Source organism: Scyliorhinus torazame, chromosome 17 (assembly GCF_047496885.1).
Source record: "Scyliorhinus torazame isolate Kashiwa2021f chromosome 17, sScyTor2.1, whole genome shotgun sequence".
NCBI lineage: Eukaryota > Metazoa > Chordata > Chondrichthyes > Carcharhiniformes > Scyliorhinidae > Scyliorhinus > Scyliorhinus torazame.
The window spans coordinates 84288112-84303735 of record NC_092723.1 but is presented as its reverse complement, the minus strand read 5'-3'; the positions used below and the strand labels follow the sequence as shown (position 1 = coordinate 84303735).

The following is a 15624-nucleotide window of genomic DNA, read 5'->3' as shown; positions in this document are numbered from 1 at the left end:
ATTTAAAGCAGCCGAATCGGCACAGCAGGGGTCCTACGTGGCCGAATCGGCAAGGCAGGGCTCCTACGAGGCCGAGCGGGTCCAGGCGATCGGGTGCCTCCCGGCCCGCGGCCCGGACGAGGGCGGCCATTTCGCGCGATTTTCACGCCCTCCCGCGTTTGTGCGCGCCAAAAAATAAGTCGACACAGAGGGACGCGATGCGCAGGCGTGCTCAACGCAAGACCGAACTGCGCATGCGCGGTGGCGTAACGAACGCCATGACTTCACGACGTGCGGCAACTGCGGAGCCGCGCACTTAAAGCAGCAATGTCCGGCAAAGAACAGATGGCAAGATGGGCCACTACACTGCCTTGTGTTGAGCACCTCAACCGGCCAACGTTCCCCAATTCCGACAGCCTCGCAGGGACGTGCGGACCATTCAGCCTCCGGAATATGAGTCATTCCCAGATGACTTCCAAAACAGTGACACAGCCGATCGGGGCGCCTTCCGTGTTGCAGTCATCGATAGGAACCAGATATCTCCAAGCAGGACCCACCAGCCGATGCCAGTGAACAGTATCAATCCGGGTGATGAATGGTGTGCCACCCTGACGGTCAACCCGAATTCGTCGCCCACCTACTAGGCTGGACTTATGAGCCTGTTTGGGCATTGAACTCATTGACGTTTTATACCACTGTGTTAATCTGTTTCTCTTTTTTCTTGTCGTTACAGGAGTTCGTTTCTGCCGTTTAAAATTTCCACGTGTTTGCTTATGGTACAACCTTGTTGCCATGTTACACTTGACATCGTCCCATGTATATAGTTTAGCCTCATGTATATGCTGTACATATTGCGCACACACATTCAGCTGCACTCAGTACATATCTCTATTTATCACCACATAGGCACATGTTCTTGTAAAAAAAGGGGGGATGTCATGATGTTCAGGTAAACATCATGGTCATACATACATACTGACGGGCCGATCAACGGACCAATCAACACACACAACACCACAGCCAATCACAGACAAGAGCATACACACTATAAAACAGGGAACACAACACTTCCCGCGCATTCCAGCAGGAATTTCGGCGGCAGCGGTGCGCAGGGGCCTTCTGGGAGGTGAGTAGTGAATTTAAAAACTCTTACCTTTACAGGAGCAGCCCTTTGGATTTCGGCGGCAGCGGTGCACAGGGGCCTTCTGGGAGGTGAGTACTTACTTTAAAAGCCTTACCTTTACAGGAGCAGCCCTTCGGATTTCGGCGGCAGCGGTGCGCAGGGGCCTTCTGGGAGGTGAGTAGTGAATTTAAAAACCCTTACCTGGTCCCGTGTCTGTTCTTCTTTTCTGTTTTATTTGTTTTTATATAAGGCGGGAACCGGAAGTTCGACCCGCGGACCTGTGGGAAGTCCCCCCCCTCCAACCAATAAATTCTGGTGGAGAGGAAACCCGAGACACTACACGTGTAGTGTCTCCCACCCGCCCTCCTCCTCTAACCTAATAATAAAACCCATTGGTGTAAGGTAAGTGCCATATTATATTATTATTATATTATTAGCATTGTGCAGGTCAAGGTTCGGAGGTGGAGGAGCAGTCTCTGTCAGCGAGAGAACCTGAGAACATCTAAGACACTCAGAAGGTAAGAAGGTAAGTAAGTGATTTTTACTTATTTTTACTTTTATACCTTTTTTCAAATTGTGTGTGTCGGGGGGAAACTGAAGTGACATCACAGAAAAGCTGTGGCCAGAGTGGCTAGTATTTGGTAACTAATTAAACATAATAACTTAATTATAATTTAGAGGGATATCTAAGCCAGAGATCGGAGAGTACTATAGTTAGCTATCGCATTTCTATTAGAAATCTAGTGCTAGGAAACAGATAGTTGACAGTAACTTTGAAATTTTAAAAAATATATTTAAAAAAAAGACAAATTTTAATTTTAATATTAATTAATTGACGCAATGTCAGTTAGAGGGGTGCTGTGCTCTGACTGTGAGATATGGCAGGTCCAGGAGGCTTCCAGCGTCCCGGATGGCTTCATCTGCAGAAAGTGCACCCAACTGGAGCTCCTCACAGACCGCATGGTTCGGTTGGAGCAGCAATTGGATGCACTTAGGAGCATGCAGGTGGCGGAAAGCGTCATAGATCGCAGTTATGTAAATGTGGTCACACCCAAGGTGCAGGCAGAGAAATGGGTGACCACCAGAAAGGGCAGGCAGTCAGTGCAGGAATCCCCTGTGGTTGTCCCCCTCTCGAACCGGTATACCCCTTTGGACACTGTCGGGGGGGATAGCCTATCAGGGGAAAACAGCAGCAGCCAGAGCAGTGGCACCACGGCTGGCTCTGATGTTCAGAAGGGAGGGTCAAAGCGCAGAAGAGTAATAGTAATAGGGGACTCTATCGTCAGGGGCACAGATAGGAGCTTCTGTAGACATGAAAGAGACTCCAGGATGGTATGTTGCCTCCCTGGTGCCAGGGTCCAGGATGTCTCCGAACGGGTAGAGGGCATCCTGAAGGGGGAGGGCAAACAGGCAGAGGTCGTTGTACATATTGGTACTAACGACATAGGCAGGAAGGGGCATGAGGTCCTGCAGCAGGAGTTCAGGGAGCTAAGCAGAAAGTTAAAAGACAGGACCTCGAGGGTTGTAATCTCGGGATTACTCCCTGTGCCACGTGCCAGTGAGGCTAGAAATAGGAAGATAGAGCAGCTAAACACGTGGCTAAACAGCTGGTGTAGGAGGGAGGGTTTCCATTATCTGGACCACTGGGAGCTCTTCCGGGGCAGGTGTGACCTGTATAAGAAGGACGGGTTGCATCTAAACCGGAGAGGCATAAATATCCTGGCCGCGAGGTTTGCTAGTGTCACACGGGAGGGTTTAAACTAGTATGGCAGGGGGGTGGGCACGGGAGCAATAGGTCAGAAGGTGAGAGCATTGAGGGAGAACTAGGGAATAGGGACAGTGTGGCTCTGAGGCAGAGCAGACAGGGAGAAGTTGCTGAACACAGCGGGTCTGGTGGCCTGAAGTGCATATGTTTTAATGCAAGAAGTATTACGGGTAAGGCAGATGAACTTACAGCTTGGATTAGTACTTGGAACTATGATGTTGTTGCCATTACAGAGACCTGGTTGAGGGAAGGGCAGGATTGGCAGCTAAACGTTCCAGGATTTAGATGTTTCAGGCGGGATAGAGGGGGATGTAAAAGGGGAAGGTGGAGTTGCGCTACTTGTTCGGGAGAATATCACAGCTGTACTGCGAGAGGACACCTCAGAGGGCAGTGAGGCTATATGGGTAGAGATCAGGAATAAGAAGGGTGCAGTCACAATGTTGGGGGTATACTACAGGCCTCCCAACAGCCAGCAGGAGATAGAGGAGCAGATAGGTAGACAGATTTTGGAAAAGAGTAAAAACAACAGGGTTGTGGTGATGGGAGACTTCAACTTCCCCAATATTGACTGGGACTCACTTAGTGCCAGGGGCTTAGACGGGGCGGAGTTTGTAAGGAGCATCCAGGAGGGCTTCTTAAAACAATATGTAGACAGTCCAACTAGGGAAGGGGCGGTACTGGACCTGGTATTGGGGAATGAGCCCGGCCAGGTGGTAGATGTTTCAGTAGGGGAGCATTTCGGTAACAGTGACCACAATTCAGTAAGTTTTAAAGTACTGGTGGACAAGGATAAGAGTGGTCCGAGGATGAATGTGCTAAATTGGGGGAAGGCTAATTATAACAATATTAGGCGGGAACTGAAGAACATAGATTGGGGGCGGATGTTTGAGGGCAAATCAACATCTGACATGTGGGAGGCTTTCAAGTCGCAGTTGAAAGGAATACAGGACCGGCATGTTCCTGTGAGGAAGAAAGATAAATACGGCAATTTTCGGAAACCTTGGATGACGAGTGATATTGTAGGCCTCGTCAAAAAGAAAAAGGAGGCATTTGTCAGGGCTAAAAGGCTGGGAACAGACAAAGCCTGCGTGGAATAGAAGGAAAGTAGGAAGGAACTTAAGCAAGGAGTCAGGAGGGCTAGAAGGGGTCACGAAAAGTCATTGGCAAATAGGGTTAAGGAAAATCCCAAGGCTTTTTACACGTACATAAAAAGCAAGAGGGTGGCCAGGGAAAGGGTTGGCCCACTGAAGGATAGGCAAGGGAATCTATGTGTGGAGCCAGAGGAAATGGGCGAGGTATTAAATGAATACTTTGCATCAGTATTCACCAAAGAGAAGGAATTGGTAGATGTTGAGTCTGGAGAAGGGGGTGTAGATAGCCTGGGTCACATTGTGATCCAAAAAGACGAGGTGTTCGGTGTCTTAAAAAATATTAAGGTAGATAAGTCCCCAGGGCCTGATGGGATCTACCCCAGAATACTGAAGGAGGCTGGAGAGGAAATTGCTGAGGCCTTGACAGAAATCTTTGGATCCTCGCTGTCTTCAGGGGATGTCCCGGAGGACTGGAGAATAGCCAATGTTGTTCCTCTGTTTAAGAAGGGTAGCAAGGATAATCCCGGGAACTACAGGCCGGTGAGCCTTACTTCAGTGGCAGGGAAATTACTGGAGAGAATTCTTCGAGACAGGATCTACTCCCATTTGGAAGCAAATGGACGTATTAGTGAGAGGCAGCACGGTTTTGTGAAGGGGAGGTCGTGTCTCACTAACTTGATAGAGTTTTTCGAGGAGGTCACTAAGATGATTGATGCAGGTAGGGCAGTAGATGTTGTCTATATGGACTTCAGTAAGGCCTTTGACAAGGTCCCTCATGGTAGACTAGTACAAAAGGTGAAGTCACACGGGATCAGGGGTGAGCTGGCAAGGTGGATACAGAACTGGCTAGGCCATAGAAGGCAGAGAGTAGCAATGGAGGGATGCTTTTCTAATTGGAGGGCTGTGACCAGTGGTGTTCCACAGGGATCAGTGCTGGTACCTTTGCTCTTTGTAGTATATATAAATGATTTGGAGGAAAATGTAACTGGTCTGATTAGTAAGTTTGCAGACGACACAAAGGTTGGTGGAATTGCAGATAGCGATGAGGACTGTCGGAGGATACAGCAGGATTTAGATTGTCTGGAGACTTGGGCGGAGAGATGGCAGATGGAGTTTAATCCGGACAAATGTGAGGTAATGCATTTTGGAAGGTCTAATGCAGGTAGGGAATATACAGTGAATGGTAGAACCCTCAAGAGTATTGAAAGTCAAAGAGATCTAGGAGTACAGGTCCACAGGTCATTGAAAGGGGCAACACAGGTGGAGAAGGTAGTCAAGAAGGCATACGGCATGCTTGCCTTCATTGGCCGGGGCATTGAGTATAAGAATTGGCAAGTCATGTTGCAGCTGTATAGAACCTTAGTTAGGCCACACTTGGAGTATAGTGTTCAATTCTGGTTGCCACACTACCAGAAGGATGTGGAGGCTTTAGAGAGGGTGCAGAAGAGATTTACCAGAATGCTGCCTGGTATGGAGGGCATTAGCTATGAGGAGCGGTTGAATAAACTCGGTTTGTTCTCACTGGAACGAAGGAGGTTGAGGGGAGACCTGATAGAGGTATACAAAATTATGAGGGGCATAGACAGAGTGGATAGTCAGAGGCTTTTCCCCAGGGTAGAGGGGTCAATTACTAGGGGGCATAGGTTTAAGGTGAGAGGGGCAAGGTTTAGAGTAGATGTACAAGGCAAGTTTTTTTCGCAGAGGGTAGTGGGTGCGTAGAACTCGCTACCGGAGGAGGTAGTGGAAGCAGGGACGATAGGGACATTTAAGGGGCATCTTGACAAATATATGAATAGGATGGGAATAGAAGGATACGGACCCAGGAAGTGTAAAAGATTGTAGTTTAGTCGGGCAGCATGGTCGGCACGGGCTTGGAGGGCCGAAGGGCCTGTTCCTGTGCTGTACATTTCTTTGCTCTTTGTTCTTTGTTGAGACAGCTCAGGGCACAGAGCTCACAGCAAGCGACTCAGACATTCACCATGTGCTGAGTGCTTCTCCTAGTTAGTGTTAGGGTTAGGTCCACAGATTCAAGGGTAATGAACGAACCACAGAAACCAGTTAACCAATGTATATATAGTTAGCAATAAAACTGAGTTGTACCATTCGCCACCGTGTTGGTTCATCTATGTAGTAGAACACACAACACGACACCACCTTTTCTCAATCTTGTTTGGTCCGCAAGTTTTAGGTGCGTCTCCTGTAGCATGGTTACGTCTACCTTTAACCCCTTTAGGTGCGAGAACATGTGAGCCCTCTTGACCGGCCCATTCAGGCCCCGCACATTCCACGTGATCAGCCTGGATGGGGGGGCTGACCCCTCCCCCCACCCCTGCTGATTAGCCATCTCCCTTTTTCGACCAGCCACAAGCCCGCGTCCCCCGTTTACTCGAGCCCATCCATTGGAGGCCCCCCCCCCCGACTCTCCCTCTGTTCCCCCAAGTGGCACCTTTTCTGTCAGCCAAGCAGCATCCCATCCCACCCCCCACCCCCCAGCAACCCCATGATCCCAAACCCCCAAGTCAAGCAACCACTTGACACTGGCTCTCCCCTCATTACGCTTCCGTGAGTCAGCTGACCCATGCTGACACCGGCCGCTCCCGCCTCTGTCTCCAATTACTCAGATGCCTGATTTTGAGGGCCCTTCCCTCCCTATGGAAAGCCCAACTTATCAGCTTCAACGGCTCCCAAAGAACATTTTCCGCCCCCTCCCCCCAGCGCAACAAACAGCAAACCCCGGGCGCAAACCCGGCCCCGCCAAAGAAATGGCTCCAGTTGCCAGGAGAGCAGCCCTACGTGTAGGGCCCCCCTCCACCCCCTGCGGCCGATTTCTACAAAAGCCAAAGAAACAGGGAACAAACAAAAATAAGAGAAAACAACATAATGTCGCTGCCTCTGGCTACTCGGCAATTACCATCCCCACCAGAGCAACATCCCAGTGTGGCTGTCCTTTAGTTCGAGTCCAACCTTCCTTGCTTGATGAAATTCCACGCCTCATCCAAATAATGGTGGCGATCTTGATACGTGACCCACAGCCTCGTTGGATGCAACAGCCCAAACTTCACCCCTTTGCTGCGGAGGGCCGCCTTAGCACGGTTGAATCCAGCGCGCCTCTTGGCCAGTTCTGCTCCCAGGTCCTGGTAGATGCGGACTACGCTGTTCTCCCACCTGCTGCTCCACTCCTTTTTAGCCCATCGCAGGGCTCGTTCCTTATCTGAAAAGCGGTGGAACCGTACCACCATGGCCCTCGGCGGTTCATTCCTTTTGGGCTTCCTTGCAAGGACTCTGTGCGCCCCATCCAGTTCCAGAGGCCGAGGGAATGCTTCTGGCCCCTTCAGGGACCCCAATAACGTGGTCACGAATGCACTCGCGTCCGACTCCTCTGCACCCTCAGGTAGGCCCAGAATGCGCAGGTTCTGCCTCCTGGACCTGTTTTCAAGGTCTTCCAGCCTCTCCTGCCAACTCTTGTTTAGGGTGTCGTCTGCCTTCACCCTGACGGCCAGGCCCAGGATCTCATCTTCGTTAACCGAGACCTTCTTCTCAATCTCCTTGATCGCCTTCTCCTGCATTTTCTGGGTCTCAACCATTTTCTCCATTGAGGCCTTCATTGGGGCCAGCATCTCCGTTTTCAGGTCAGCAAAGCAGCTTCTAAGGAACTCCTGCTGTTCCCGCGCCCACTGGGCCCACGCTGCCTGATCCAAGCCGGCCGCCATTTTCTGTTCCTGCGCCCGTTCCTGCCGCTTCGCGCTGGTCGTTTGTTTGGCCGTCCTGCTCCTGGTCCCTTCCATATACTGCTGTGGGGAGCTTCTAGCACCATTTGCCTGCCGATTTGTGCTGAAAAGGGGCCGTCAAAGCTCCTTGAAAGGGCCCGGGAGCTGCCAAAAACGCGACCTACCCGCACATGGTCGCCACCGGACGTCTTCCTCCCATTTAGCCTTAACCCCCTCCAGCGACACCATATCCTTCCCCAAAATCCACCCATAAATCGCCATTGCCAGTGCCCACAAACCCAAACCCTGCAAGAGCCTGTCTCCATCCTCACTCACGTTGCCGCCGGCTGCCTACCCCAACCTCACACCTTCTTGGCATTCGCTGCCCAATAATAATACAACAGATTTGGAAGAGCCAAAATATGCAACAAATGGTCGACATACAAGAACACCTTGTGCTCCACCATCCCCCCTCACTATTCTCTTCCACTCGTCCAAACACCTCAGCGCAATGGCCAAGGGCTCTATTGCCAATGCAAACAAGAGGGGGGACGTGGGACACCCCTGTCTCCATTCCCTGTGGACTGAAAATATCCCAAATTCACCACACCGTAGGCACCCACGCCATAAGCTTAGGCCCAACTCCAAACCACTCCAACACTGCAAACAAGTAACTCCACTCTACTCGATCTTCTCCGCATCCAGTGCCAGCAGCACCACCGGACCTCCCCCCACCGTTTCAGATGGGGAGAGCACCTTTTTAACAAACACCACACATTCGAGGACAACTGCCTACCCTTTACAAATCCTGTCCGGTCCTACCCAATCACCTGCGGAAGACACTCTTCCAACTTAAGCACCAATACCTTGGCAAGAATCTTGGCATCCACCTTTCGCAGAGATTTTGTTTTAAATTTAGAGTACCCAATTATTTTTTTCCAATTAAGGGGCAATTTAGTGCGGGCAATCCACCTACTCTGCACATTTTTGGGTTGTGGGGGTGAAACCCACACAGACATGGGGAGAAAGTGCAAACTCCACACAGACAGTGACTCCACACAGAAAGTGCAAACTCCACACAGAGAGGGATCGAACCCGGGTCCACCGCGCCGTAGGCAGCAGTGCTAACCACTGGGCCACCGTGCTACCCTTACCTTTCGCAGAGATATTGACCGATATAACCCACACTCCACCGGGTACTTATCCTTCTTTAGCGACAGCAAAATTGGTGTTGGCCGTAAACTCGGGGAGTGTGACCTGGAAGACTGGTCTCCAGTGCCGTAAGAAGGTCAATGACCCACACACCGGGGAGCACATGTGAGTTGACACCAATGCCGCCCCCGTCCTGAGACCTTTCCCCACGTGCGCATCCAACCCCCCGCACCCCCAACACTCCATGTGGCCCCCCGACCATTCGTTCACCCACTCTCCCTTCAACCCTACCCTCACAGCCTCCCTCCCACCATTGTGAACCACGCGCGTGGCTAATGATGCCCTCTCTGTGTCTGCGCAGGAGAGGCTCTCACACAGTTTCCGGGAGAGGGCCTAGACTGGCAGCGGGGTGCCAGACATACAGATTGTCACCTCCTTCGAGAGGACCTGTGGGAGCATGGCCATGTAGTCAGTGGGAGGGATGGGTCAGTCTGGCAATAACTCACGTTTGACAGGTCCTCCGGTGGTGCGGGAAGCGGGCCCCAGAGTTGACGGGGGTGGCAGAAGGCAAAACACTGAGGTTGGCGGAAGCAGCAGAGGTGCGGATCCACCGGGCACCATTACGTGTCCCTCCCAACACCTGCGCGCGATCCACACATAGGTCGCGACACCCTGGTGTAAGACATTTCAGCAAATATACGCTGAGGGGCTGGTCTGTGGGTCAAAACCCTTGGTCAGTGTGATCAAAATTAACTGTATGTAACTGTATTAAAGCACCGCAGATGCAATATGACCAACGCAAATAGTTTGGGCAGAATAGTACTGAAAATATTGAAATATTTGTAATATTCTCATCAATGAATTGAAGCACCTCACAGTGCAGCTGAACCTCTGGCATAAATGTGTCCAATATTGTACTTTACTATTGTAACAATTTGATATTTTTTTGTAATTTTTTTCTTCAAAGACTTTATGAATAAAGCATATTTTTGAAAAAAACTATTTTCATCGCTACTCGGTCTTTACGCAAAGGTCAAGCGTCAGGTCGAGCCCAAGATGAGGGGCAATGCCTTTTTCTGTCAGCTTGGATCTTGTATGTCTCCCTTGTTGAGAGCATGAATTGGATTCAATTTGAATTGGTTTTTTTTGAGCAAGCAATGAGATGGATTAAGGGTTTGTCCTGTCCACTCTGCGCATTGACTTTGTAACTTTAAGGATAACATTTTTTTAAAATTACATCTGTTAGCAGTCTGGGACCATACATTAAATTGATTTTTGGAGCCGGGAGATGGAAGAGGGACTTGCTCCGTCCACTCCACACATCAACTCTGTATTGCAGTATCTCCAGGAACAGTGCAAACCCCACTTTTGGAGAACTTCAATGTCAAAAAACAACTCTGGTATAAATCTACTTTTTATGTTTATGTACCTGTTTCACACATTTCTAAACTCACTCCAGTGCTGCTTTTACCTGCAGTATCCTTGGAAGGGCATTTAAGAGTCAACTTTGCTGTGTGCCTAGAGTCACATGTAGGCCAGACCAGGGAAGGAAACCTTCCCTGTACCAGATGGGTTTGCATTTTATGACAATGGTCATCATTAGACTTTTAGTTGCAGATATATGTTGAATTGAAGTGAACCCTGATCCCCAGAGCAGTACCCTAGCTTTCTGGATTACTAGCCCCGTGACAATACCACTACACCACTGTCGCTGTCTACACAGGAAAGGAAACACAATCAGGAAGTTGGAAAAGGATTTTGTTCTTTTAACTTGTAACTTCCCACCCCAAAGAACACCATTCCTGGAAGCATTGCAATACCAGATTGATGTGTGGAGTGGACATGTGCCGTGTTTTAGACAATTTTAAAATCACATTTAAGAGTAATTTAATTAAGAGAGAGATACCTGGAGGCCAACGATCACGGGGAGGTCCGAGTGGGGATGGTCTGGGAGGTGCTGAAGGCGGTGGTTAGGGGAGAGCTGACCTCCATTAGGGTCCACAAGGAGAGGAGAGAGCAGAGGGAGAGGGAGAGGCTGGTGGGAGAGATGGTGAGGGTAGACAGGAGGTACGCGGAGGTGCCGGAGGAGGGACTGTTGAGGGAGAGGCATAGCCTCCAGGCCAAATTTGACCTGTTGATCACCAGGAAGGTAGAGGCGCAGTGGAGGAAGGCCCAGGGGGCGATTTATGAAAATCGGGAAAGGCAAGTTGGATGCTGGTGCATCAGCTTCGGAAGCGGGACGCAGCGAGAGAGATCGGGGGAGTTAAGGACAGGGGAGGGAGTGTGGTGCGGAGTGAGGTTGGCATCAATGGGGTCTTCAGGGACTTTTGTGAGGAACTGTATCGGTCCGAGCCCCTACTGGAGGAGGGAGGGATGGGCCGCTTTCTGGACCAACTGAGGTTCCCGAAGGTGGAGGAGGGACTGGTGGTGGGATTAGGCGCCCCGATTGGGCTGGAGTAGTTGGCAAAAGGGATAGGCAGCATGCAGGGGGGAAGGCACTGGGGCCGGACGGTATCCCGGTCGAATTCTACAAAAAATATGTGGACCTGTTGGGCCCGTTGTTGGTTAGGACCTTCAATGAGGCAAGGGAGGGGGGGGGGCTTTTCCCCCGACGATGTTCCAGGCACTGATCTCCTTGATCCTGAAGCGGGACATGGATCCCCTGCAGTGTGGGTCTTACAGGCCAATTTCGTTGTTAAATGTAGATGCCAAGGTTTTGGCGAAGGTCTTAGCCACGAGAATTGAGGATTGGGTGCCGCAGTTCATCCACGAAGACCAGACGGGGTTCGTGAAGGGGAGGCTGTTGAACGCGAATGTGCGGAGGCTCCTGAACATTATGCCGGCGAGGGAGGGGGAGGCGGAGATAGTGGTGGCAATGGACGCAGAGAAGGCCTTCGATAGGGTAGAGTGGGGGTACTTGTGGGAGCTGCTGAAGAGGTTCGGGTTTGGGGAGGGGTTCGCCAGGTGGGTTAAGCTGTTGTACGAGGTCCCGGTGGCGAGTGTCGCCACGAACAAGAGGAGGTCTGAGTACTTTTGGTTGCATCGAGGGACGAGGCAGGGGTGTCCCCTGTCCCCCCTGCTCTTCGCACTGGCGATTGAACCCCTGGCTATGGCACTGAGGGAGTTGAGGAACTGGAGGGGGCTGGTGCGGGATGGGGAGGAGCATAGGGTGTCGCTCTATGCGGACGACATGCTGTTATATGTAGCGGACCCGGTGGGGGGAATGCCGGAGGTGATGAGGATTCTCAGGGAGTTCGGGGATTTCTCAGGGTACAAGCTCAATATGGGGGAGAGCGAGTTGCTCGTTGTTCACCCAGTGGACCAGGAGAGGGCGATTGGCGAGCTCCCACTAAAAAGGGCGGAGAGGAGCTTCAGGTATTTGGGGGTCCAGGTGGCCAGGAGATGGGGGGCCCTGCATAGACTTAATTTCACGAGGCTGGCGGATCAAATGGAGGAGGTGTTTAAGAGGTGGGACGCGTTGCCGCTGTCCCTGGCGGGTAGGGTGCAGTCAGTCAAGATGACGGTGCTCCCAAGGTTTTTGTTCCTGTTCCAGTGCCTCCCCATTCTTATCCCGAAGGCCTTCTTTAGGCGAGTCAACAGGAGCATAACGGGGTATGGTGGGCGCGAGGGACTCCGAGGGTGAGAAGGGTGTTCCTGGAGCGGAGTAGGGATGGGTGGGGGGCTGGCTCTGCCCAACCTCTGTGGGTACTACTGGGCCGCCAATGCGGCGATGGTGCACAAGTGGGTGATGGAGGGGGAGGGTGCGGCATGGAAGAGGCTGGAGATGGCGTCTTGTGAGGGTACGTGTCTGGAGGCGCTGGCAACGGCACCGCTGCCGCTCCCTCCAATGAGGTATACCACGAGCCCGGTGGTGGCGACTGCCCTCAAAATTTGGGGACAATGGAGGTGGCACAGGGTGGAAGTGGGGGCCTCAGTGTGGACCCCGATACGAGGGAACTACCGGTTCATCCCAGGGAGAGTAGATGGAGGGTTTTCAGGGTGCACGGGGCAGGGATAAGAAGGTTGGGGGACCTGTTTGTGGATGGGAAGTTCGCGAACCTGGGTGAGCTGGAGGAGAAGTACGGGCTCCCACCGGGAAAAACCTTTAGGTATCTACAGGTAAGGGCGTTTGCCAGGTGGCAAGTGGTGGAATTCCCGCTGCTGCCACCACGCACGGTACAGGACAGGGTGCTCTCGGGGGTGTGGGTTGGAGAGGGGAAGATCTCGGCAGCATACCAGGTGATGCAGGAGGAGGAGGCCTCGGTGGAGGAGCTGAAAGTTAAGTGGGAGGAGGAGTTGGGGGAGGAGATCAAGGAGGGGACATGGGCAGATGACCTTGGGAGGGTGAACTCTTCCTCTTCATGCGCGAGGCTCAGCCTCATACACTTTAAGGTGCTGCACAGGGCACACATAACCGGGACAAGGATGAGCCGGTTTTTTGGGGGTGTGGACAGGTGTGTTAGGTGCTCAGGGAGCCCAGCAAACCACACCCATATGTTCTGGGCATGCCCAGGGCTGGAGGAATTTTGGAAGGTCGTAGCGAGGACGGTGTCGAGGGTGGTAGGATCCAGGGTCAAACCGGGCTGGGGGCTCGCAATATTTGGGGTTGCACGGGAGCCGGGAGTGCAGGAGGCGGAAGTGGCCGGTATTCTGGCCTTTGCGTCCCTGGTAGCCCGGCGAAGGATTTTTCTTCAGTGGAAGGATGCGAGGCCCCCAAGCGTGGAACCCTGGATCAACGATATGGCGGGGTTTATTAAATTGGAGAGGGTGAAATTCGCCTTAAGGGGATCGGTGCAAGGGTTTTTCAGGCGGTGGCAACCGTTCTTAGACTTCCTGGCAGAACGGTAGACAATGGTCAGCAGCAGCGGCAACCCGGCGGGGGAGGGGGGGGGGCGTTTTATTTAATTTGCGTTTGTCTACACTGGGGGATCTGAGGGGGTGTATATATTTGCTATGTGTTTCGGCGGGTGTTAATTTATTATTGATGTATAGGGGGAGGGGGCACGGGGTTGTTTTGTTTTGTTTTGTATTTAATTCTATTGGGTCCCTTTTACATTTTGTTGTTGATATTTTGTGAAAACTTTAATTAAAATTTTTTTTTTTTTAAAGAGTAATTTAATTAAGAAGAAACTGGTCAGTGCACATCAATGAATATTAAATGGCTCGGTAGAATTTTTACTGTATTTCCTCTGAATTTGACAAGAATCATTAAATTAGTTTACTCCTGAATAATTGGGCATCTTTATTAAAAATGTTTATTTTTCCAATACATGTATTTAAGTGAATGAACAAATATTCACCAGGTTACCACTCACAAAATATATCAAGGAACACTTTCTGATGGGAAGAGGAGGATTCATTTCTATTCCTCTGTCCAATTGTGTTGGTTCATGGTAAATTCTGCATTTATAATGATGCAAATTAATTCATGCTAATTTACAGCCTCACATAACCAGCGCAACTTCAAGTGATATTTGGATACATTACAATCCAGACAAAACTGTTGTGTATCTGTGCTGTAAACATGCAGACAGTTGCGTCAGATAATCAGGCAATGCAAAGAAGCATTGAAGCAATTAAAGAGAGTAAGGAGACAATGAAGACATACCACTGACACACATTCAGGACGAATTCAAACAATGACACATTGAAACAACTCAGACAGCTCTGAAATTAACATTGAAAATGCTGGAAAATGGGTGGAGTCAAATCTGAAATAACACAGCTCCCTTCTCAGGTGTCTGAAATGGGTGCAAAACAGACATTTGAAGAGATTTAAACTGACAAACTGGAATTTGGCTGATATAAATATAGTTCCACACTTACATTTCATATCCAAGATTAGGCCCTTGTTCTGCACAAGTTAGTTGCCACATTGTCAGCAGCATAACAGATTTGAGCTCTTCAAAGGGAGATGATTGGCTAAAGTGCTTTTGTTACACCTACCAAACTGCAACAAATGAGGCAAATTGTGATCAGAAAGAACAAAATTGAGAATCTGAATAATAGTCTGTGTGATGTGAAGGCAGTTAATAGTGAAATGTGACAATTTAATTGTTGGATTTCTACTCTAAACATTGACCGACTCTAACCTGACACAAACTGTTAAAGTGTCCGCACAATTACTGGAGAGCACATTTTGTTAGTAACGTTTATATTCTCTGGCCAACGATTATTTTCTTCAACCTGCAATCAAACTTGATTATAAACAACTTGTGGCAGCACAATCTCTGCTAGGTGGTAAACATTTGAAAAGTATTCAGACTGTAAACATTACTGTCACAAAGCTCTGAAACTAGGAAGTTTAAAGTCAACATAACATGCATACCTGAAGCAGTCTCACATTCTTTGCTGTGTCTCTCCCAGATGTGAACCGTTCATACTTCTTTTAGTGGAAACCCTGGGTTTCTTGTGCTGGCTAAAGTATCTTCTCGTAATTTGCTTGGTTGGCTCCTTCTTGGATTGTCTGAAATCGATGAATAAATACTCTGCATTTTCTCCTCAGCTCAGTAAAATCCAGGCTAAAATCTGGATGCACTTAGATCAGCAACCTTTTGTGTTTCCCACACTCTGGGTTTGAATAAGTCATGTAACACAATCTGAACTCAGATCCAAAGGGCCAATCAGACAACTCGACTTCCCACATTCTTGGTCAGGTGCCAACACTTCACAGCCCTGTCTGTGCTCCAATTCCTTCATTCAGCAGGGGTTGGCTCCTGCACGACAGGGGTTATCGCCTCCAGGTTCACCGACTAGGAGGCAAAGGGCAGGTTAATAGGGTGGTGAAAAAGGCAAATGGGCCACTTG

At 50.2% G+C, this 15624-nt stretch overlaps 1 long non-coding RNA gene across 1 annotated transcript in view; it reads right to left on the bottom strand.

Annotated features, from left to right (window-relative positions):
• The window catches only part of LOC140393549 (uncharacterized), a 31009-nt gene extending 15630 nt beyond the window's left edge, over positions 1–15379 (bottom strand). Inside the window, exons 1-2 of the long non-coding RNA XR_011935657.1 lie at positions 15146–15379; positions 14644–14767 (exon numbers count right to left, since the gene is read on the bottom strand). This is a non-coding gene — a long non-coding RNA (uncharacterized lncRNA). The remainder of the gene's footprint in view (positions 1–14643; positions 14768–15145) is intronic.
• Between the last annotated feature and the right edge of the window lie 245 nt (positions 15380–15624).